The following is a 23,438-nucleotide window of genomic DNA, read 5'->3' on the forward strand; positions in this document are numbered from 1 at the left end:
TGCTGTACTTGGTGTAGTGGCAGACCTGGGCCACAACAATGTTCTGTTTTTGGAAAACTGCTTCAACAACAGCAAAAAGCTTAATTTCTTTTGCAAGAGCTTGCAAACAGGAATATCATGCGTGCAAACAGAAACAAAGCATGCATACCCTGTACCAAGAAAAGAGCAGCAAAGGCACCAATGAAGAATTCTTCTTCATAGGAACTACACAGTACATGAAACAGCATCACCATGCGACTGGACTATTACTTTAGAAACAAATGGAAACTTTGTGACTTCTAAGTTGGACACTGGTGCACAAGCAAAGGTGGTGCCCGAATCTATTATACAGGCCTTTAAGGATAAGCCAAGCGCAGTGAAAAGACAAAACAAAACAGGGAAAGCTCAGCGCTTACAGTGGGGAGCTGATTGAAATAAAGGTGAAAGACAATATGGAAAGGATAATGTTTGTAACTGCAAGGGAAAAGACTACCACTACTAGGGTTGAAAAGATGTAAGCCCCTGGGCCTTATACATAGAGTGTACTCTTTAGAGGGGTAGGTGATCACATACATTCCACATGGCTTCAAGGGGATTGGAACTGTCAACAGAGTACAAGATAGAGTTGACTGAGCCCAATAGTCCCACAATATGTGCCCGTAGTAATATACCTCTTGTCCTTAGGCAGAAACTCAAAGAGGAATTGGACAATTTAGTTGCGCTAGGCATGATAGAGAAAGTAGAACTGACAGAGTGGTTCCATTTTTTAGTAATTGTTGAAAAGAAAGATGGAACCCTTTGCCTGTGTCTAGACTCAAAGCAACTTAATAAGTATGTAAGAAAGGGAACATTTTCCTATACCTAAAAGGGAAGAAATCTTTGGAGAAATGGCTGATGCCAAATATTTCCCCACACGAGATGCATCAGCTGTATTTTGGCAGTTTCTCTTAGAAAAAAGTAGCCCACATTTTTGCACTTTTAACACAGCCTTTGGGAGATACAGCTTTTTGCAGACTACCTTTGGGTTGATGTTCTCGATCTGAAGTGTTCCACAGAAAAGTACCACAGATATTTGATGGTATTGAAGGTACCAAAGTACATATGGATGATGTTTTGATATGAGCACATATCATAGAAGGAGGAATGTGACCGGGGGCTCCAAAGTGCTCTAGAAAGGGCTTGTTGAGCAGGGTTAAAGCTAAAACAACAAAAATATAAATTTAGAGTCAGTGAAATAACACATCTGGGAGCAAGACTGACAGAACATTACCAATATGCTGGCTCCAACAAAGACAGGGTACAAAAATCCTAGGAATGGTAAATATTGTAGGGAAAATTGTACCTAACGTGGCTGATAAAACCAGCAACATGAGAGTACTCCTGTGTAAAATGACCAATGAACATGGGATGCCAATGATCAAAAGGAGTTTGAAAACATGATAAAATGAATAAAGGAGGCTCCAATTCTTAGAGATGATGACAGAAACCACCAGACAATGTGGTATACAGATGCCTTCAAGGAAGGAATTGGAGCAGCACTCATACAAATGTACGATGAACACTGGAGACCTGGGGCATATGCTTCCAGGACACTAACCGGAACAGAGTGTCAGTATGCTCAAACAGAAAAAGGAGGCCTTCGCCCTGTTTCATGGATGTAAAAAGTTTCATGTTTTTATTTATGGGAAACCAGTAATAGCTGGCCACAAGCCTCTAGTGGCTATGGGGGGGGGAAAAAAAGGTTAAGCAGACATTCCCCTGCCTAGGATACCAAGATTATTCTTTCAGTTACAGTTATCTGATTTACAAATGGTACACAAGCCTGGAAAGGCCTAGTGCTGGCAGACACACTTTCCAGACCTTTTGATAGAACTGTAGAGGAACAACATCCACACTTGGATATTGTGCATGTAAACCTCATAAGGAAAACATGGCCGGTGTCTGACAAAATGTGGACTGTAACTGCCAAAGCCACAGCTGAGGATGAGACATTGCAAAGTGTCATCAAAGCTATGTGCACATGGTGGCCTAGACATTATATATCCAGTCCTTACTCTCAGTTTAAAGGAGAACTTTTGGTACTGGATGGGATTCTGTTCAAGGGCACAAGACTAATTGTTCCAGGAACATTACAGAAAGATATGTTAAATAGATACACTAAATACACGGACACCTTGAGAATAGAAAAATGTAAAAGGAGGGCTAGAGATGTTTTATAGTGGCCTCAAATGAATGCGTACATAGAAGAAACCATTAGAGCTTATGAAACATGCAAGAAATACATATCTAGTCAAGTAAGAGAGCTCAGGATGACTTCAGCTCCATGGTATAAAGTGGGCATTGATTTGTTCACATATACTGGAAAAAACTGTGCTGGTTTTGGATTATTTATCGCATGTCCCAGTAATAACCTTGCTAGAAGAGACTACTGCAGAGCATGTAATTATGCACATGAAGTCCATTTTTGCTAGACATGGTATACCGGAAGTGGTAATGTCAGATAATGGACCACAATCTGATGGATATAAGTTCAGACAGTTTGTTAACAAGTATGGGTTTAAGCACATTACATCTAGTCCTAGATATCCACAGTCTAATGTTGTAGTGGAAAATGGTATAAAAAATAATCAAAAGTCTGCCAAAAAAAAAAGCAGAGAAGACTAACTTGGACCCTTACCTAGCATTGCTGAATTATAGGGCTGCCTCCTTAAAGTATAGGTTGTCACCAGCAGACGATTTGTTCAACAGAAAACTGAAAACAAGAATGCCTAATTTTGTAGATACAGATAAAAATGATCCAACTATGTATGAGAAAACTGAGAAAGATAAAGTTTATTATGACAGAGGGTCATGAGAACTTGAGCATTTGCAGCAACATGATCATGTATGTATATATGATGGAAAAACCCAGAAGGCAGAAGGTCCTATGAAGTTGTCACTCCTGAGGAACAGACATGCAGACAGAACAGGAGATACCCGCCATAAAATCTCAGGATGAAGGGAAGATAGCAAAGAAGGCAGAGTCCAAGTCTTCAGTGACGGAACCAGAAAGTGGCATGGAGGAATCCACAGAACAGACTGCACCAGTGAGCATGGTGGCACTGAGCACTGCACTGCAGTAGGGTGACCAGATGCCCCAATTTTATAGGGACAGTCCTGATATTTGGGGCTTTTTCTTATATAGAGGCCTATTACCTCTCACCCCCATCCCGATTCTTCACACTTGCTATCTGGTCACCCTACACTGCAGAGAGTGTAGGGATGACACGCAAATCCATGAGACTGCGCAGGGCCCCTCAAAGACTAATAGAAAATTGTTAGTGAGCAATTAGGTTTCTTTATTTGTATACATACAATTGGGTATTATGTTTATTTGGAAAGGGGAAATGTGAGGATACTTCTGTAAGAGAGCCAGTCCTGGCAGTCGCTCTGCCTAGTTTGGCACAGCACAAGGAGGTTCATTGTGACACAGGGTATGTCTACACTGGAATTAAAAACCTGTGGCTGGCCCATGCCAACTGACTCCGGGGCTGTTTAATTGCAGTGTAGACTTCCAGGCTCAGGCTATCGCCCAAATTCTGGGACCCTCCCACCTCACATGGACTTGGACAGAGAGAGGTCAGACTTTGCGGGTGGTCTAGGTTTTGCTTCTAATAAGTAACCATCTCCCTCTGCTTTATCTAAGTGCCCTTCATAAGAACCCATGAATAGTGCACTCTGCAGTTCTCAAAGCATGTGTATAACACAATTCTACTTTAGGATCCCTGCACTTCAAGCTGAACAGATGTGTGGAGGGCGAGGGAAGAAGAAATCCTCCCTGAGGGCTGTGGAGCAGATACAAATCTGCTCCACAGAGGCTATTTCAGCCAGATGCCCTGTCTGACTGATACACACTGCACCCCCCCATGCATACTGCTCTACAGTGAGCTTATGCAGAGCAGGGCTCTGCATTATGGCAGTGGGGCACCTCCTCGCTATCTCTCTCCTTTGCATACACGTCCCAGTGCCAAGGGGTGCTCTGTAGCTGCGAAGGCAGAGGTGGATGGATTTTTTTACCCTAGAAGCCGTTTCCAGTTGAGAGCACACTTACAGAGCCATGGGGAAAAGTAAAGCTACCCCAGTTACTACACTGATTAAAAACAAAACAAACAAACCAGCACAAAGGGTAAAGAATGGAAATTCAAATCTTGTTCTATTACAGGGCTGAAACTATTTTTCTGGTTTTATCTGTATTAAGATAGTGAGAAAAAAGCTGGTAAATGGGTGGCCAACAAAATTATACTACAACAAGCTTAAGCTATATTGTTAGGAGAAATTGGAATTCTGGGGGTTATTTTTACACACAATCAAGAGATACCCTTTTACTGGTAGATGTATATTTCCACTTTTAGTGGAACATGCAGAGAACAAATCTCTCAAAACAGTTCAGTGCCCTAAACTTCAGGAAGAAGACAGAGAATATTTAGAGAAGCTATCTAATTACAGGAGCACTGTAGAAGCTATTAAGGTTGAAAAGACAGGTAAATTAAGAGGTAACGAAGGTCTGTTCAATTTAAAATTAATAGTTTCCTTAGATAAAACACATATCTTCACCCATGAGCTTGGCATCTTAGTTAAATTTGTAATCTTTCCTAGGTACATTACAATCAAGACTTGTGGGAGCTGATATCTTTCTGTTTTTCATACTTACTAGAGCTACAACCAGGAACAGGAATTCTGCAGTTTCTTCTCTGCAACTAAACCTTTTGAGCCCAAATCTCATCTTAATTATATCCTGATGAACTGCCTTTATTGCCTTTGACTTCGATGGATGTGCACTGGTATAAATGAGGCAGGGGTTTGGTCCATTTGACTTTGCAGTGTTGCTAATATACCATATAAATGTAAAAAGAACAGGAGTACTTGTGGCACCTTAGAGACTAACAAATTTATTAGAGCATAAACTTTCGTGGACTACAACCCACTTCTTCGGATGCATATAGAATGGAACATATATTGAGGAGATATATATACACACATACAGAGAGCATGAACAGGTGGGAGTTGTCTTACCAACTCTGAGAGGCCAATTAAGTAAGAGAAAAAAAAAAACTTTTGAAGTGATAATCAAGCTAGCCCAGTACAGACAGGTTGATAAGAAGTGTGAGAATACTTACAAGGGGAGATAGATTCAATGTTTGTAATGGCTCAGCCATTCCCAGTCCTTATTCAATCCTTTGTTGATTGTGTCTAGTTTGCATATCAATTCCAGCTCAGCATTCTCTCTTTGGAGTCTGTTTTTGAAGTTTTTCTGTTGTAATATAGCCACCCACAGGTCTGTCACTGAATGACCAGACAGGTTAAAGTGTTCTCCCACTGGTTTTTGAGTATTATGATTCCTGATGTCAGATTTGTGTCCATTAATTCTTTTGCGTAGAGACATATAAATGTGTGGCACAAGGTCTCAGATGGTAGCATTTTGCGAACAGAATTAATAGCGCTGGTTGGAAAATTTCAAATTTTGAAATTTTGACAAAAAGGACAATATTTTCATGATTTTTTGTGATTTTTTTCTATTTTCTGACCAGCTCGAAAACTCCCCCTATGATTCTATGTAAGATGAATCTAGATAATGAAAAATCTCACAGAAGGGGTCAGAAGGAGCAAAACTTCATGAGTTACACCCCACCGAGTATCTCCAGAAACATTCTTTCTGATCAGAAAGGTTGGTGGAGGGTTGGGGATGCTACAGAGATAGATAAACTCCAGGTATAGATAAACCCTAGTTCTCTTTGTGGGTGCTCAGTAGCAGCCAGACAGGAGAACCTGTCAGAGGTATTACAGTTCAGAGATGTATTGGCTCCCATCTGAAGTTCAATGTGGAACTACAGGGCTCTGCAAGGGATGGTGTTCTATCCATAGAGTGCCACATCCTCTGTCCTCCCCTCCTTAGTTTCAGTGTTCCATCTTTGAGCAAGTATGATGAGAAGAGGTAGAGCTACCCTAGCTTTCACAAAGAAAGGTGGGAATTCAGTGAGCAGATGGGCTTTTCCCTGCAATGTGGGAGAAGCTGGCACTTGGTGTCTTCTGCAAATTCAAACATAGTTTCTGTGCAACTCATGTCCACAAGATTTCTTCTATCAGAGGGGTAGCTGTGTTAGTCTGGATCTGTAAAAGCAGCAAAGAGCCCTGTGGCACCTTATAGACTAACAGATGTATCAGAGCATGGGCTTTCATGGTGAATACCCACTTCGACGGATGCATGTCACATGCATCCGACGAAGTGAGTATTCACCCACGAAAGATTTCTTCTGTGCACGTTCCTGGTTACAGGCTCCTTCTGGGTGATACAAGAGTGAAGTGTTTAGTTTAGAAATGTGAGTGCCTCAGAAACTGAAATGGGGAGATTATAAATGGAAGTTTGTGCATTAATTACAGCAGACTTAATTCTCTATCCGTCACCTCTTTTGTTTGCTTGTACAATGGTAGGGTCTAGAAGTCAAGGCTCCATTGTGGTAGGCACTGTACAAATATATGACAAAGAGGCAGTCCCTGCCCCAAAGAGCATGCAGTCTAAAGACTATATTGCGTCCTGTATTTTCATAAATGTTTGTGGCAAGGGTGTTGGCACATCTCAAGGCTGTGAATGCTGGTTTGGTTTTTCTTTGGGGCAATAACTATTTTGAAGATGTGGTTAGATGCTTCATGGGCATGTTATCTGTAGTCTTTTTGATATGGCTACTGTTCTAGAGGTTACAATGGTTTGTGTTTAAAACCAAACAAAGAAAAGTCCATCGGAAATTGCATAGCCATTGCAGAGCAATACTTTAGATTGAAGAAAGTGATTGTTGTACAGTTTTACAGATGCTTGTTTTGTGATGTGTCTAACATACATTTGGGTGCTGCATAAATCTAAAAAATTAAAACTTTTGACACTTAATACATTTGACAGTATTTTTGATCTGTCCAAGTCAAATGATCCTATCAAAAATGTGTCATACCATAAGTAACACTGGTGAAGGCATCGATTTCAACTGTCTTAAAATAAACAAAAAGGAACTGCTTAGAAGTGCAGCATGCTAGTGGTAATTTAACTTATATGGTGCAATACATAATGTCTTTGTGCAATACCAGCTAGCTCTAACCTACATTTCAATTTCCAATAAGACTTTATGACTAGATTGAAGAATGTCTACAATTTAAATCTATACGTGCAGATGAAAGATGAAACTAGAATGAAAGGATTTAGGATCAAATTATGTAGGTACAACCCCTAATGTATAAGAAAAGAATTATCATAAAGCTTGATCTAGCAAATGACCTGTGTGCAGAAGTCCCATTGACTTAAATATGAGTTTCATGCCTAGGGTGACTACAAGATCCTGTATTTTTCCATAGAAAGAAAATTTATCATGCAATTTAATAGAAGCCTAATTCTATTTCTATTGAAGTCAATGACAAAGCACTTAATGTGGTACTTTGCAAGTCTATAGAAATGGATTAGGTTATAAAAATCTGAAAAATATAGCTTTATATTTAATAGAAAATTTAATATTGGGCTTGGAGCAGGTCAGGGTCAGCTGCTCTTACTCTTATTGATTAGTACGTGACTCAGGAAGCAGGCTCATCAAAGTCTTATGAGAAGGGAATAGTACATCTAACATTGCAAAGACTATTCTGACTTTCTCCTTTAGTGCAAAAGCCTATGGAGGTCAGACAGCTGGGGCAGGAAATTAATAGGACACAGTCCCAACATCAGCACAGGCAATAATGTCTTCCAATCTTAGGCAAGTATATAGTCCCCATTGCCGTAGTATCTGAGTGACTCACAACCAAAATGACATAATGTAGTTATCCTCACAGTATCCCTTTGAAGTAGGGCAGTACTAATACCCCCATTTTACAGTTAGAATAATAGAAATGTATGGCTGGAAGGGACTTTGAGAAGTCATCAAGTCCAGTCCTCTGCACTGAAGTAGGACCAATAAACCTAGACCATCCATGACAGATGTTTGTCCAGCCAGTTCCTAAAAAGCCCCAATGATGGGGATTCTACAACCTACCTGGGAAGCCTATTCCAGAGTTTAACTACCCTTCTAGTTAGAAAGTGTTTCCTAATATCTAACATAAACCTCCCTTGCTGCAGATTAAGGCCATTACTTCTTGTCCTACCTGCAGTGAACATGGAGAACAATTGATCCCCATCCTCTTTATAACATGGGGAACACAGGCATAGAAAGAATAAGAGACTTATCCAAGGGTCTCAAGTCTGTGGTAGAACAGGGAACCAGCTCTCTTCAGTCTTACATTAGCACTTTAACCAATGCCAAACCCCCCTTTAATAAGGAATCATGTGATTATATTTCAGCCAGGCAGTTGGCAAGCAGCGTAATTTCCTAGGCTGAACTGGACCCAGATGCAACTATTAGACCAAAAAACCACTGTCTGATAAAAAACAACTAACATACCGTGCAGCTGGTGGGAAAATGTAATTTTACAGTAACAACCCCAAAAACCAACTGATACCAACTGAAACCTGTGGTAGGAAATGGCAAGTCGGAGGCAGTGTAGCCTAGTGAAACAGGCACCATATTGGTACTCGAGACCTTGGTTCAGATCTTGGATCCATTTCTGTGAGATCTTGGGCCAGTCACCTCACCTCCCTGTGCATCAGTTTTCCCATCTGTAAAACAGAGATAATGATCTTTGTAAAGTGCTTTGGGATGTACAGCTGAAAAGTGCTACATAAGAGACAGGTATTATTACTGAGGGTATACAGCTGTTCAGGACATAGATCTTACTGGGGTAGAGCAGAACTTCATATGTGAAATACAGGGAGGCAATATAGGAGTAGAGCATGTGTTTGTGTGGAAAATTTCCATGGAAAACTTTGATGAAATTGAAGACAAGTTATTTTGTCAACACTTTCAGTAGAAAATATTAACTTTTTATGGGAAACATCAAAAAGTTTTCCAGCAATTGTTGGATCAAAAATTAAAAAGAAAAAGAAAGAAAAGAAAAACCAACACTTAATTTTTCATTGGAAAGCATATGCTTTCCTTGAACATTTTGTTTCACCCCAAAAAGTTTTGATGGAAAACTTTCAACCAGCCCCACACAGGAGATTTTAAAGTATAGGGATATTTTTCAAGAGTGAGGACACTGTGGAAAGACAGTAATAACTAAAAGTAGATCTGGTGCCTGAGTTGGGGTGTTCATTATGGAGCAAAAGTCCAGTGGCATTGTGTGACCCAGTCTGGGATTAAACTAAACCTGCAGAGGAGCGATTGCATTGAATCAGGAGATACTGATACAGTCTGGATGAGCAGTAGGGTGACTATACACTTGCATCTGAAGAAGTGAGGTTCTTACCCACAAAAGCTTATGCTCCCAATACTTCTGTTAGTCTCAAAGGTGCCACAGGACCCTCTGTTGCTTTATAAAGAAATCATTATGCAAATTAGAGAACTTCATAGATCTAAAACCACTGGTTGATGGAAGCCACTATCCACAACTGAGGCTATTCTGTGAGAACTTTTCTCAGCCAGAATCTTTATAGTCTGGTGTTGGGAATGAGTTCTGGCTTATAAAGCTGGATAAATAATTATTTAAACTGCTGATCTTCACAAAGCCTTTGGACACTGCACGTAGCTGCACAATGGAGCTGGTTGAAAAATGCCAATTATTTTTGTAGTAAATATTTAAAAAACTATTTTAAAACTGCCAAAAAATTTTTGGGTTTCTCAGCCAAAAAAACCCTAAAATTTGAAAAATTTTCAGTTTCCAAAAACTATTGTTTGGTTTAATTTTTGTGTTTCTAGTTTTTTTGTTGAAAAAAAAAAACCCAGAATATTTTCACCCAGACAAAATAAAATTTAAAAAAAAATCCACTAAACAATTAATTTTGGTTGAAAAGCCACTTTCATTAAATGTGTTGACCTCTGCCCCCAACCCCCCCAAACAATGTGACCAGCTCTCCTTTCAGGTGAATGAACATAAGCCCAGTGTGACAGGGCTAGAACTGAAGGGGTTAAAAAGCAACTTTTCTATTACATGTTCACAATAGACTGCAAAACCTGGACAGTAAAGTATGTGGTAGGAAGTGACCCACAGAGGGCAGCGTTAAGATGCTCCTGGGTGCTGGATCTTTGTTAACCCTTAAAGGACCCTAGGCCAGAGCTGAATGGAGTGAGAAAGCCCCGGCTCCCCTACCAATCTCCCTCCACATTAAGGAGGTCCTAACCCCCTAATCAGTAGGTGACACTTCAATGAGCACTAGCCATCATACCCAGCCCCAGAAGTGTTTCAGAGAAAATTCACTCAGACATTGTCTCACAAGTGCCTGCCACAAATGCCCCAATCAGCATGTCAACACTACTAGCAATCACTCTTAACAGTAGCTGATCTCCTTCTGGTAGCACTGGAGAAGTCCACTGTATGTCACCTGGCATCATTTGAATTGTTTGGAAAATGGAACCAAGAGTGAAAGTAGTGAAGAAACTATTCTAATCAATTGTACCCTCAAAAGTGGATCCTGTTTTCAACAATCCTAGCAGAAAATGATCAAACATAACAAAGACATAACAAAACAAAGCATACTGCATTGATGCAGTCCTGGCATAGTTTAAGGTAAGACAAAAACCCTGCTGTCAGTGAGAGGCCTGAGAAAATACTGGTCATATAGTGGGTTTGAGTCTCTTATTCATGTTGACTAGTTCATTCATTCCATGAGTAGTCCCAGTGGGTCCAGTATTACATGCTCAGGCTCAGTTGACTCTCCCTATGCCCACGTATGAGTCAAGATGGCAGAATCCAGCTTGGTGTGTTTAATAAAGCACCATTTTGTATAACTCTGCCTGCTTGTTTTATAACTTATTAATAGTGAAGTATTCACATCAAGAAACAACTTTCATCTCTGATTTGTTTCGTTCAATTACCGTAAACCAGCAGCAGCAAGAACAAATAATGGGATGAGAGAGTCACTTGTCAGACTTGAGCTTCTCCAAACATTCTGTGAGCAACTGATTATGCCCACACTCCCATCTGCAGTTTAAACATTCTTATGTCTTGTTCATTAGGAACAGTAGTATTGTTTATTTCCCAAGCGATGAACAATTAGTAGTGGATATAATTAATGTGTGACAATCTTCCTGCTTCTTATCACAGTTCCAACAAAGCTTCCAACTTAATGCTTCAATAGATTTTTGAAACTCCTGAAACTGACAGGCAAACAGTTTGTACAGGATGCAGGCTGTTAGTGCTAACAGGAAGAATTCATATTACTGTACTTAGCACAGCATGTTAATCCACTTCCATTTGGCTAGCAGCTGGCTGGGTTGAGGGATTATATCCCTAATATTTATGCTGTTCTTAAAAAATAAAGTTGGGGGACAATATAAGAACTCTAGTCACAGATAAGAAACTTTTCTGTATTATTAGCTAACACGGTCCCAACCATCTTTAATGGACCCTTTTTTTTCTTTTCATACAGGCAAAACACTTCAGTGTGACTGTACTGGCTGACTCCTATCATGTACGAAGTGGCAATATTTAGGGCAACTTGTTATTTTCCAATCCACATTAAATGCCTGCACTGCAACTAAGGTAATTGTATTAGATTACAAGTTACTCAGGACTGAGACTGTGTCTTCTGTGTCATGTACAGCACCAATCACATTTTTGGCACTTAATAAATAGAAGAGAACAATAACTCAATTTCCTTTCTTACATAACTGAGAGGAGAACATTGTTGTTGACATATATTGAATTGTTTTGATACAATCACTGATGCCATTTTTACTTGCATAATCTCATTCTCTTCTTTTAAACTAGAGCAGAAATGTTACTGATATTTTAGCAGGGCAGGTAACGTACCTCTGACATACAGTAAACATCTGCCACGTTGAAAGTTCCTGTTAAAGCCCATAGAAATATCTGACAATCTGCCTGATGCTGTATTCTGCACCGCATTGCCTTTCTCTTTCATATATATATCATCACTCATGCTGATCAGTAGACTCATTGTCTATTTCACTATAAATACTTTCATCTTTCAACCTCTCTAATTAAAAAAGTCACTCTCAAACACCTTCAGGGAGAAATAGCTCGATCTTCATGAATAAATAGACTGAGTGAGAGAACGGTTTGGCCATGTTCAATATAAAAACTGCTAGGTTAGAAAAGTGTTAGTCATTTGGATTGCCAAAATAAATAAAACACTGATTTCTATCTTGGATTTTTTTCCTGGGGTGTTTAGTAACCAGCATCAGTGAGAGTGGGCTGAGGCTGCAGACTGCTTAGTTCGATCATATAAGAATTTTGGCACCAAATGCATTTTTCAGTTCAATGGGTTACAACTGGGAGTAACTCCAATAAAGTACAATTTTAATTAAAATAGATTCATGCTGTTATTATAACGTGGGCCACCACTTTGTAGGATATTGAGTAAGACGAGCTGGATTTGGCTCAGCGGAATTGCTCTGGACTGACACTGTAACCGAGTACAGGATTTGTGTCTCTGTCCCCTTTGAACGACATGAGAAACCCACATACATTATGATGCATATGACATTCAAAATATTCATAGAATCTAAGGCCAGAAGGGACAGTTATCTTCTAGTCTGACCTCCTGTATACCACAGGCCATAGAACTTCCCCCAAATAATCCCAAGAGCGTATCTTTTAGCAAAACATCCCATCTTGGTTTAAAAAAATGTATATCTGAGCACTACACAACAACTTAGCAGTTATTGGGCCAGATTCTGCTGGTATTTCTCACACAGACAGTTCCACTGATTTCACTGGGACAGCTTAACGGCCAGAACCAGATCCTACCATAAGAAGTGTCATTGATTTCAGTGGGACAACTGCTGGTGTAAGATGCTGCTCACCATGAGTAAGGGCATCAAAATCTGACCTTAAGTGAATAAGTGAGCAAGGTTTGGCCAGTTCTCCTGGAAAATGGTGGCAGCCCAGCTTTGACAGGTGTGAATCACGTTAATTATTTCAAAATACAGTGATTTTACAGACTATAATATAGATCTAACACTGGTGGTGGCACCTATAGCCACACAACAGTTTCAGCTGGACAGAAAAATGTAGGTGATGATGACAGGGCACAGGGGTAGTGAGGAGAGAAATGGGTACTGGGAGCAGGGATAGGAGAAAGACAGAGTTGGAGACTAAGCTGGGTTTTATGGGGATAGTGGTGGAGACATTTTGAGTCAGTGCCAAAAGGGACAGGATGAGGTAAGGGGCACTTCAGAGTTATCAGTTAAACCTACTTGAGTGCTAGAAATACCATGAGCTCCTGGAGCCTTGTCTGCATGAGCAAAATTGGTGGGAATTTTTGTTTGTGAAAGCCTCCAGTGTAGACACAACCTAAGAGAACATTGTTAGCCAGGCAAATAGTCAACACAACTACTTTAGGCTAATTATACATATTATGGTGTTGTGGCAGCTCTGCTGTAGTTAAGACTGCATTACAGAACTCGGCTTTACACGTTTTTTATTACTTAAGAACTTGTGCATTCTTTCTACCTTCATACTGTGAAATTTCATCACAGTCACCTCAGCATGGTTGAGGCAAAATAACTTTCTCAAATTCATGGACTGTGTGTCAGTCCGATGTACTGATCTGTTGATATAGCTGATACAGGAGCAGTTGCGGTCACTGTTAAGGTTTTGTGTGAGAGAGCAAGTTTGGTGACGTTGGAGTGTGTATTGCATTTGGTTACAAATTACTTTTGGATATCTGTTGGAGGTGAAAGCCTTATGGAGTGTGTTATCAAGAGTGTCAAATGCAATATAAAGCTGGAAAGGACTGCACAAGCCTTTCCTCTTCACTTCTTATTTCCACGCTTTTATGGTTTTGTGTGTGAGAAGTGTGTCCCACTGCAACCTCAACTGTCATTAAATGTAGTTCTTATTTGCTAACATAAAGAATACTTTGAACAGCCACTCCACTCATACCATGAGGCTTTTTAAAGTTTTGTAGCTGAAATTAAGTAAGGCGAGATAAGAATGTTGCCCCTGATTGATACAAAATTTGCAATTTTATTTTAGTTTGTTTTCTAAGGATTCAAGAATCCATGATATCAAGCATAAGCTCTTAAATTCATTTAATGTGCAAAAAATAATTTATGCATCTCAAAATTCATAATAATGTTGAAAACATTGTAATAAACTAATGATATAAAATACCACAAATACAGTAACTATTCCTGCACACCAGGTCAGTTTTCACAGCTTCAGTTATAAGGCCAAAAGGGACCCTTGTGATAATCTAGTTTCCAGTGTTGGGGAATCCAACACAGCCCTTGGTAAGTTGTTCCAATGGTTCATTACCCTCACTGTTAAAAATTGGCATCTTATTTCAAGTCTGATTTGTCTAACTTCAGTTTCCAGCTATTGGATCTGGTTATACCTTTGTCTGAAGAGTCCTCTGCCACAGATCTGCTTGAATGCTCCCTGTCCTGGGCACTAACCAGACTGTGAAAGAACCACTGGCTGCCATTTTATTCAAGTTTCTGAAGTCTGAATTGAATACAGACACTGCCCCTGGTTTGGGGTCCCATGCCCCAAGACCCCTACTGAGTGCGCAGATCCTCCATCTAATCACCCTCTTCTGAGAGCTAAGACATCACAGTCCAACTTCCCCTCCCCTGTTACCAGTACTGATCCCTCAGACTCCACTGTAGCTTAAACACACCCTCTCCCAGAACTCCAGTTGTGTGGGGTTCTGGGTCCAAAGGTTAACTCTTCAAGGGCAGGTGGCAGTTGAAACACACAACAAATACAGACTTTGCACAGGATTCTAAACCACCATTGCTCTTAATCAAAGGAGAAATACACAGATCTATATAAAAATAATGAACCCTACATGAATTTCTTGGTCTCTGTTTCCTCACCACTCTAGAGCATGCTTTGGTCTGGGGTCAGAGTCCTCTACTGCAGTGTCTGGCTTGTCTTTTCAATCACAGAGCCTCTCTTTTTCCAGGTCAGCTTGCTTTGGCCTTGATTGATCCTGCAATTAAACCAAAGTCCCTTGTTATGAAAGTGTGCCCATCTCTTCCCCTTCCCTGCCCAAAACTTGCCGTGCAACTCTGTGAGTCCGTCGAGTCCCACCACCAAGAGCTGGTTCTTTTGGCCTGCTGCTGATAATCATCCACTATACAAACCCCAGCACCCTACAGGCAAGCTGGAGGAAGTGGCTTCTCCCAGCACCTATTGAGTGGTCAGAGTGTAGTTGTTGACTACTCTCCATTGAATCTACTCTGGGAGAGACATGCATATAGCCTTGTCAGCCAGAGTGAAGACACATAGACATAGAAGCATTCCATGGTACAACAATTTTCATAAAGAATTCATTGTTTGTACAGATTACACAAATCAGCACACCCTCAACTGTCAAATTTCTGTTCCCTATGTAGTGAACTTATATTTCTGTAGTGTGGTTCTTTTATTTAATGTAAACATCTGAACTCTGCATTAGCAGCACTATTTCTAAAACTGTTTTGATATGGTCACACGTATACAGTCTGTATTAGTTGTAAATGTCTGATTCATTTGTTGCCTTCAAACAGAAGCCCTAGCAAGGTCTTGGAAGCCTGACTTCTTTTTGTTGTTGAATCAGTCAGTCAGTTCCTTAAATATTGCTCTTTCTCCTATTAAAATAAGCATAGAATTAACACAGCTGAGAAAACTATTTTGAACGAAGAAAGGTAAATCTTGCTAGTTTTCTTGCATCCAAAGCAAATATTTGAGTGCTACAGTTCAATATTTCTCAGGTTATATGAGATTTTGAATTAGAGTTGTCTCTCTGAGGCCAGAAAGTTTCATTAGACTTGTTTGAGTTCCCTGGGTAATATCATTTCATTTCGTGTCAAATGTAATAACACATGTTGCTAAAATAATTAAGATAAAGTTATAACAAAAATTACATTGTGCTTACAGGCAGTCTGAAAAACAATAAATAACAAACAGTAGGTTGCTTAGCTGGCTTTTAGGTGATATTTCTATCCAAGACTATTTTGACATGCAGGTAATGGTTTTGGAATGCATTCCATATTTGTAACTACTTGCACTATTGGAGTGGATCCACTGAGATCAGAAGGCCATGTAGCCTTTAGATATAGATATTTGCTAGGTAAGGCACAGGTATAAGTTAAAGCAGTAATGCAATGAGCCTACAAACCTCAAGACCTGTAAGATACTAGCTAAACTAGGTTAATTAAGGCATAATGCTCCCAAGCCTTATCACAAGTAGCTAACTAAGAGTAACCCTAGATCATAACTAAACTGCTGATAGATAACCACAAGATGCTAATTTATACCAGCTTGGGGTATTTTAATTTAGGGATATCCCAGATATCTGACCACAAGCATGCCATGGCAACTAATTGACATATATGCTAATAAGCTTGAGGGGAAAGGATTAATAACCTATGGGAGAAAGGCATCCCAACATTAGTGGGTGAAGAACTACAAATATGGTAAATGGGCTGAACCCCCTACTGAATATGTGCTAGGCATAGTGGTGTCAGTATAACACATGATAAAAGCTGTATCCTGGCCTGTGTGCCTTAGAAGATGCCAGGATGATGATCAGTGGTGATGATGATGAGAAAGGAGATGATGATGAGGAAGATAATGACTAACATTTTAGGTTGTTTTGCAAGGGATGGTATGAGTATATGGATATTCACATATACATTCTGTATTATCTCCATCTACCTTGCTGGTTTAGAGTGTTTGTGACTGTATTAAAAAAAACTAGTATAAATATAATGTATGATTTCCTAAGTGTGTGAGGTTTTTTTTTTTTTTTTTTTTTTTTTATAATGGAGATATCCTATCTCCTAGAACTGGAAGGGACTTTGAAAGCTCATTGAGTCCAGCCCCCTGCCTTCACTAGCAGGACCAAGTACTGATTTTGCCCCAGATCCCTAAGTGGCCCCTTCAAGGATTGAACTCACAACCCTGGGTTTAGCAGGCCAATGCTCAAACTACTGAGCTATCCCTCCCCCCATGCACATTGGGGTTCCCAACCGAATAGTAATTTTAATAATACTAGGCCTCATCTTGGGACAAGAACCTCAAAGTGTTAAAGGGGAATTCTTAAACAGTCAATATAATTCATATACAATCAATTGATCAGGCAACATCAACTGCCAGTGTTTCATAGGTCCATTCCTTGGGCTCAGGTGCTGATTACTCTGGCCCTGATCTAGAAAAGCATTTAAACTCACATTTAACTTTAAGCATGCAAGTAATGAAAATCATGATTGGTTTTCAATAGGAATTGAGTGCCGCTTTGAAAACCCTAGCTTTAGGATCATTGGTTCAGTAGTAGTTGCTAAACAGTGCTTCATTTCACCCGAGGCAATTTCATCTGACCAAACATGCCTTTCAATGTAAATTGGGCACTGAACTCTCCTAGATACCTTTGAACATCCTGGCCTACTGTAACCTTTTGTGATTATTAGAGAAAATGGCAGCTTAAAGACCTGATTCTGCCTGATCCAACTGCCACTACAATCAGTGGGATACCTAGTCTCTTCAATGAGATTTGGATCGGGGCCTTGTGTAGACCTTTGCTCTTGTGTGAAGTGTAGTTAACTTTAATGCCCCAGTCCTGTATCAGGACCATGTCACATGAGTGCCAGGGCTCATGCTAACAGATACTGATGTAGGACTGAAACTTTAGGGTACGTCTACACTACCCACCGGATAGGCGGGTAGTGATCGATCTATCAGGGATCGATTTATTGCCTTCTCATCTAGACGCAATAAATCGATCCCCGAATGTGCTCCCCGTCAACTCCGGAACTCCATTGCTGTGAGAGGCGGAAGTGGAGTTGACAGGGAAGCGGCGGCCATCGATTCTGCACCGCGAGGACCCGAAGTAAGTCAATCTAAGTTGATCTAAGATACGTCGACTTCAGCTACACTTTTCTCGTAGCTGAAGTTGTGTATCTTAGATCGATCCCCCCCCAGTGTAGACCAGGCCTTAGATTATCAAACTGAGTGAATTTGGCGGTTGGGAAAGAATTTCCCCCCCAAGTCAGATTGGCAGAGACTCCAGGGGATTTTCACCTTCCTCTGCAGCATGGGTCACTTGCAGATTTAAAGTAGTGTAAATGGTGGAGTCTCTATAACTTGAAGTGTTTAAATCATGATTTGAGGACTTCAGTAACTCAGACAGAGATTAGGGATCTATTACAGGAGTGGGTGGGTGAGGTTTTGTGGCCTGCAATGTGCACGTCAGACTAAATGATTATGATGGTCCCTTCTGACCTTAAAGTCTTAAGAGTCTTTAAAAAGCCCTCTGCTTATTTTTCAACCATGAACATGTATAAATGTAGATGAGTAACTAAAATATTAATTTTGTCTTCTTGATTTACCAGGAAGAATTCCATACAGAAGGAAAAAAAGCTATTTTGACCCCAAAATATTTAATGCTTTAGTTGCAAAGAACAGATCTCTCTTAACGAAATAGCCTTTTCAGGTTTTCCACTGCTGCTCCCAGCTCTTCATCCTCCATGTTGCAGAGTGTCTTGATTGCTTAATTACAAATTGCCTCAGTCATTAAAATTATTATTGGGCAAAAATGATTTTCTGAGTTAGAGAAAAATATGAACAAAACAAGCCCATTTCAGAAATTAAGGGCAGTTATTCAGAGGCAGTTGCTACAGCAACATCACTTGTTCACAAAAAGACAACTGATAAATAAAAAATACAGTACTTGATGTTGTTTTTTGGGAGGCTCTCAGCTCTGCTACAATCCCTTTGTTCCATTTAGCTTGAGAGTTCCCCCTTTGACACACTGTACCTCAAAGTAGCACCCTGTAACCCCCACATTCATCATTGGTATGTGGGTGTGATATTTCATATGGCACATGCCTTGCAAGGTATCATATGAAAGTTCATGATCTGCTGAAACTCAGTGTTCTGTCAAGAAATGTGTATCATCATTGTATATGGAATTATGACATTCTGCTATATGGTTGATATTGAATATGTTGTATGTCTGGGAGACGTCCACGGCTAGCTCTGTAGTGGCAACAAAGAAAGTGACACACACCCAAACGGGCGTTAAGCAACCATCATGAGCTATTGACCAGCAGGGAAATTGTAAACAAGAGATTTACAATTCTGTAAGAGACGGTTGCGCAAGCATCACACAATGAGGATTGCTTAACTCTGTGACTCAGCAAGGCCCACCAAGACATGTCTGGACCAGTATCTTCCCTGGGACATGAATTGAGAGTATAAACTAAGGGACAGTGGCATCATGAGACCTCCCCTCTTCTCCCCCACCTATGCTGGAGGCAACAAGAACGCTGGGAAAACAAAGACTTTGAACTGAGGAGACTGGTCCCAGGCTGAGAAAGAAATTCAGCCTGTGTATTAAGAAGTGTAACCTACCTGCAACATCCAGTGGGGTGAGAAAAGCTGTTTGATTCAAATCTTGCTTAGTCTGAAAGTTTAGGTTTTATAATGCGTGTTTACTTTTAATTTTCGTAGTTAACTATCTCTGAGCTTTATGCCTACCACATAATCACTTAAAATCGATCTTTCTGTAGTTAATACATTTATTTTAATGTTTTATCCTTACCAGTGAGTTTGTCTCAAGTGCTTGGGGAATCAGCTGAGATTACAAAGGCTGGTCCATGTCCACTATCCTTTGATGAAGCGGCGAATTAATGAATGAGCTTGCATTGTTCAAGAGAAGGTCTTGAGCGGTGTAAGAGGGTACATTTCTGGGATGCAAGGCTGGGGGTTGGGGAGATTTGCTGGTGTCTTCCCCTGTATAGTTCATGAGTGGCCTGGAGAGCATTCATGCAACTGAGGTTGGTGTATCTTTGCATGCTGGTCACCAAGTGATCACAGCACCTGGAGGGGTTTGCTGCTTGTCACTAGCAAAGCATCATGAGAGACAGCCCAGGGTGGAGAGTTAAGGGGCCACAGTGGTCCTACAGTTCCAGTTTGTATCCCAGGGATCCTGTCACACCCCCACAGTAGGGGAGTCCTCTGTTGTAGATAGTTCTACCTTTATGCTTCACAACTCCTTGCACTTCCCACTCCCTTCTTCCCCAGCACATGGAGATACATTTTTGCTAGCCTGTGAAAAGCAAGTGCATATCAATTACTTTTCACTTGATTAGTTTATATACCACAAAATGCTCCAGTCTCTTCTCACCCTTTGGATAAGCAACTTCCTTATTTTTTGTACTCTTTTATAAATAAAAAAAGGTTGGAAAACAATGTAAAGGAAACTGTATCCACTGGGATGTTTCTAAAGGTAATGCTGAACAGTGTGTAGATATTAGTGCTAAAGGTGCATCTGACATTCTGGAGTCTCAAAGCTCTCATCTGGGAAACATGGACATATATGTACCTTTGTGTAGCATGGGTATTTCATTTAAGATGCCAAAATGACTTTACAGGTTTATGGAACCCGCAATCAATATAGATTGTCCCAATTTTGCATATATTCTTGAATGCTAAAACCCTATTAAATTTGTAAAATAGTTCTTGTGCAGAATGTGGCATGCACTGTACAGCACACATGATGATGTGATATCAAATTATATAAACATTCAGTAGAGATGATCCATATAACACACTTGTGAGCAACACGACCATCCCAAACTCATGCCAAGAAATCCTTTATATTGGTGGCTCCAGAACTGTGGTCATGGTCCACCAGTTATCTGCAGAGCACTCCCTGGTGGCTTGTGGAGAGGGGGAGGGCACATGGGGCTGGCTCTCTTTGTTTCCATCTGCGAGGTCTCATTAAAAGAAGTTTTAAATACATTCAGTACTTTCCTAGCATTAGTTTTGCAAGTAAGCAATTGTTGTAGTTGCCACAGGGATGTTATTCAATCACCATTAGGAGGCTATGTGGTCACTGCAGTTATGAAAAGACATTTTTTCTATTAAGCTATGGTCCATACTATAAAAAAGCTAGTGAACCTCTACTTTATTCCACCATAAAATAGTGTACACTTATAGTGTGAAATCTAGGCCCCATTGAAGTCAATGGAGCAAGGCTTTCAAGCTGCTTAGTGGATTTACATCTGAGCTGGCTGCTGTAAATCAGCAATTCCACCAAAAGCAACAAAGCATAACTCATTTTTTAAATTAATCAGTGACTGATCACTGCGCCATTTTAAAATGTAATTTTAGTTAAATTAAATTTCCAGTTATCTCAACTTATTTATTCAATACAATAAAAAACTGGGCAAACAGATCCACATTTGGGTCTTGTCCTGTATGAAAGCTAATCCCACAGAAGTCAAGAGCCAGTAATTTAATCAATCAAATTGGTGAAGAAACTGGCTGTAAGTATTAAATCCTTGTTGTGTGTATCATCATTTTCATCGCAGTTTGCCTTCCAAAAACTAAGTAAGGTACATATTTCCATCAGTCCAAATCATGTTTAATCACATATAAACATGGGGAGTAAATCAGCATTATCTAACTCCATACTGGGTGTAATTTTTAAATATCAATATCAAAACCTCTGTCTTCTAGCTAAATTGATGTAACAGAAAATCTTTTTATCCCATTAATAGTGTAGCTTGACACATAACTACATATGTTAAGAGTTCCATCCAATGATTCTCAAATATTTTTGTCTTTGTAATGTTTAATAAGACATTATTTGCCACTCCACACATGATGGCTTGAATTCCACAACGTTAAGTGACTTATCAAAAGCTTGATAGGCAAAGAAAATAAAGAGCTGTTATTGTCTTTGTTGCCCTGGTAATATTGGCCCATATTCTTGCCCCTGCTCTTCTGGCACAAAACAGGAGGAATGCTGGTTTAACAGGATACATGGGTACTTCTCTTGTGCAAGGAAATGCCTGAATGGCATACAGCCAATGCAGCAACTCTATGCCAGCCATCCTCTTGGCTTCCAGCACAAGGGCCATTCCTGGGGGAAAGTGGATATGACTCTGCAGTTTAGCTATTTCCAGCTGCCAGAACATTTCTTGGGGTCATGGCAAATTGACGTAAGTTAGAGCAACTTTTGATCTGCTCTGATTTATGTCAGGGACCAGGCTGGTGCCTGGTTAGCTCCACTAATCTAGGGCTACAAAAGGTGACTTAAAGGTGACTTAACTGTGATTATGTCAGCTTTGAGGCTGACAGCACCACCTAGAGCAGTTCTTGTTCTTCCTGTGTTCAAGCATATGAATGATCTGGCCCCTGTGCAGGGGCCCAAGTGTGCCTTCTCTTCTTCCTAATTGCCTTCCAATACACTGTTAGACACAAAATGATGCAACAAGTGCAGTGGATCTGGCATATTTGGATTTCACTAAGCTAGTTACTATAGTTCTATATAATAAATCTAGTGGAAATAACAAATAATAATAAATCATAGAAAAATATAACTCACAGAGGTGAATCTTAGTCCTTGTCTGCTGTGATCGTCATAGAGATAAAATCATAGTGCTAACACTTACCATGTTATTTCTGCAGAGATTTGTAACATTTTTACTGTTTTAAACCCTTCCTTCCCTGGTGCTTGCAGTCTCAAGATGGGCTTGTAATTTTTTTTAACCAGTTGCTGATTGGTATTGAGCAGTTTAAGTCTTGCAACTGTTGAGTGTTACATGATCATGTTCGTTGAATATTAAAACATGTCCTTATTTGTAGGCATATTATTAAAATGTTTATGAAATGCAATTTAGTTGTTACTGTTACAAACTTGGACAAATTACAAAGTAACCTGGAATATGTCTATTAGAAAACCTATGTTCCAGCATTATTAATACAATGTACAATGCTGTGAATTTTAAAGCATATTTTTCTGCAGTACACAAAATTACCATAAACTGATTTATGATATTAATCTTATTTTATGAGAGAAGTGCCCATAATATGATCCATTCTTTATTTTGAACAGTTTCAAATTATGTAACATGGGTCAGTTTCTTTTCTATGGTTTCTTTTGTATTTCAGTAAATGAAATAAAGTAATTTCTCCTGGGCTTTATAATTAAATAAACTATGAGTCTCCGAAATAGAAAATTATCAGATGTTCAGTGCACTCTGCTCTGTCTCTAGAATTATTACGTAATGGTACCCAGACGATTCTGCTTATTATTTTCTACTAGTAAACTTTATTATGTATGCAGTTCCACTGCAATTACCTGGGACATTTATTAACTCTCCGTGGAAAGATAAAAATGTCTATTAAGCCATGGCTCCCCAACACTGCTAATGATAACTCCAGTGTAATGCTTGTTTAAGTTCACATTAGTTCACATGTGTTCATGGAAGACTATGAGTAGTGTCTGAAAACTAACATTTCTGGCAACTGTTCTGTGTGAAAAATCCCCCCACCTCTATTTACATAGAGTGGAGCTCATTTTTATATATTTAAAAAGGAACTATTTTTAATATCTGTGTATCAAATTAAAATGTTGGTACACTGAATGTAGAATAATATTTGAGTTCTCCTAG

General features: G+C 39.7%; 1 long non-coding RNA gene across 3 annotated transcripts in view; it reads left to right on the plus strand.

Moving 5' to 3' along the window:
- The window catches only part of LOC135973654 (uncharacterized), a 78,285-nt gene that overhangs the window by 24,377 nt on the left and 30,470 nt on the right, over positions 1 to 23,438 (plus strand). For 2 of the 3 annotated variants that reach the window (XR_010590593.1, XR_010590591.1), the window contains 2 exons: positions 11,450 to 11,562; positions 18,366 to 23,328. This is a non-coding gene — a long non-coding RNA (uncharacterized LOC135973654). Of the gene's footprint in view, positions 1 to 11,449; positions 11,563 to 18,365; positions 23,329 to 23,438 lie in introns of those variants that run through there. The other variant, XR_010590592.1, reaches the window with a different exon arrangement.

Source organism: Chrysemys picta, chromosome 1 (assembly GCF_011386835.1).
Source record: "Chrysemys picta bellii isolate R12L10 chromosome 1, ASM1138683v2, whole genome shotgun sequence".
In the NCBI taxonomy this organism is placed as follows: Eukaryota; Metazoa; Chordata; order Testudines; family Emydidae; genus Chrysemys; species Chrysemys picta.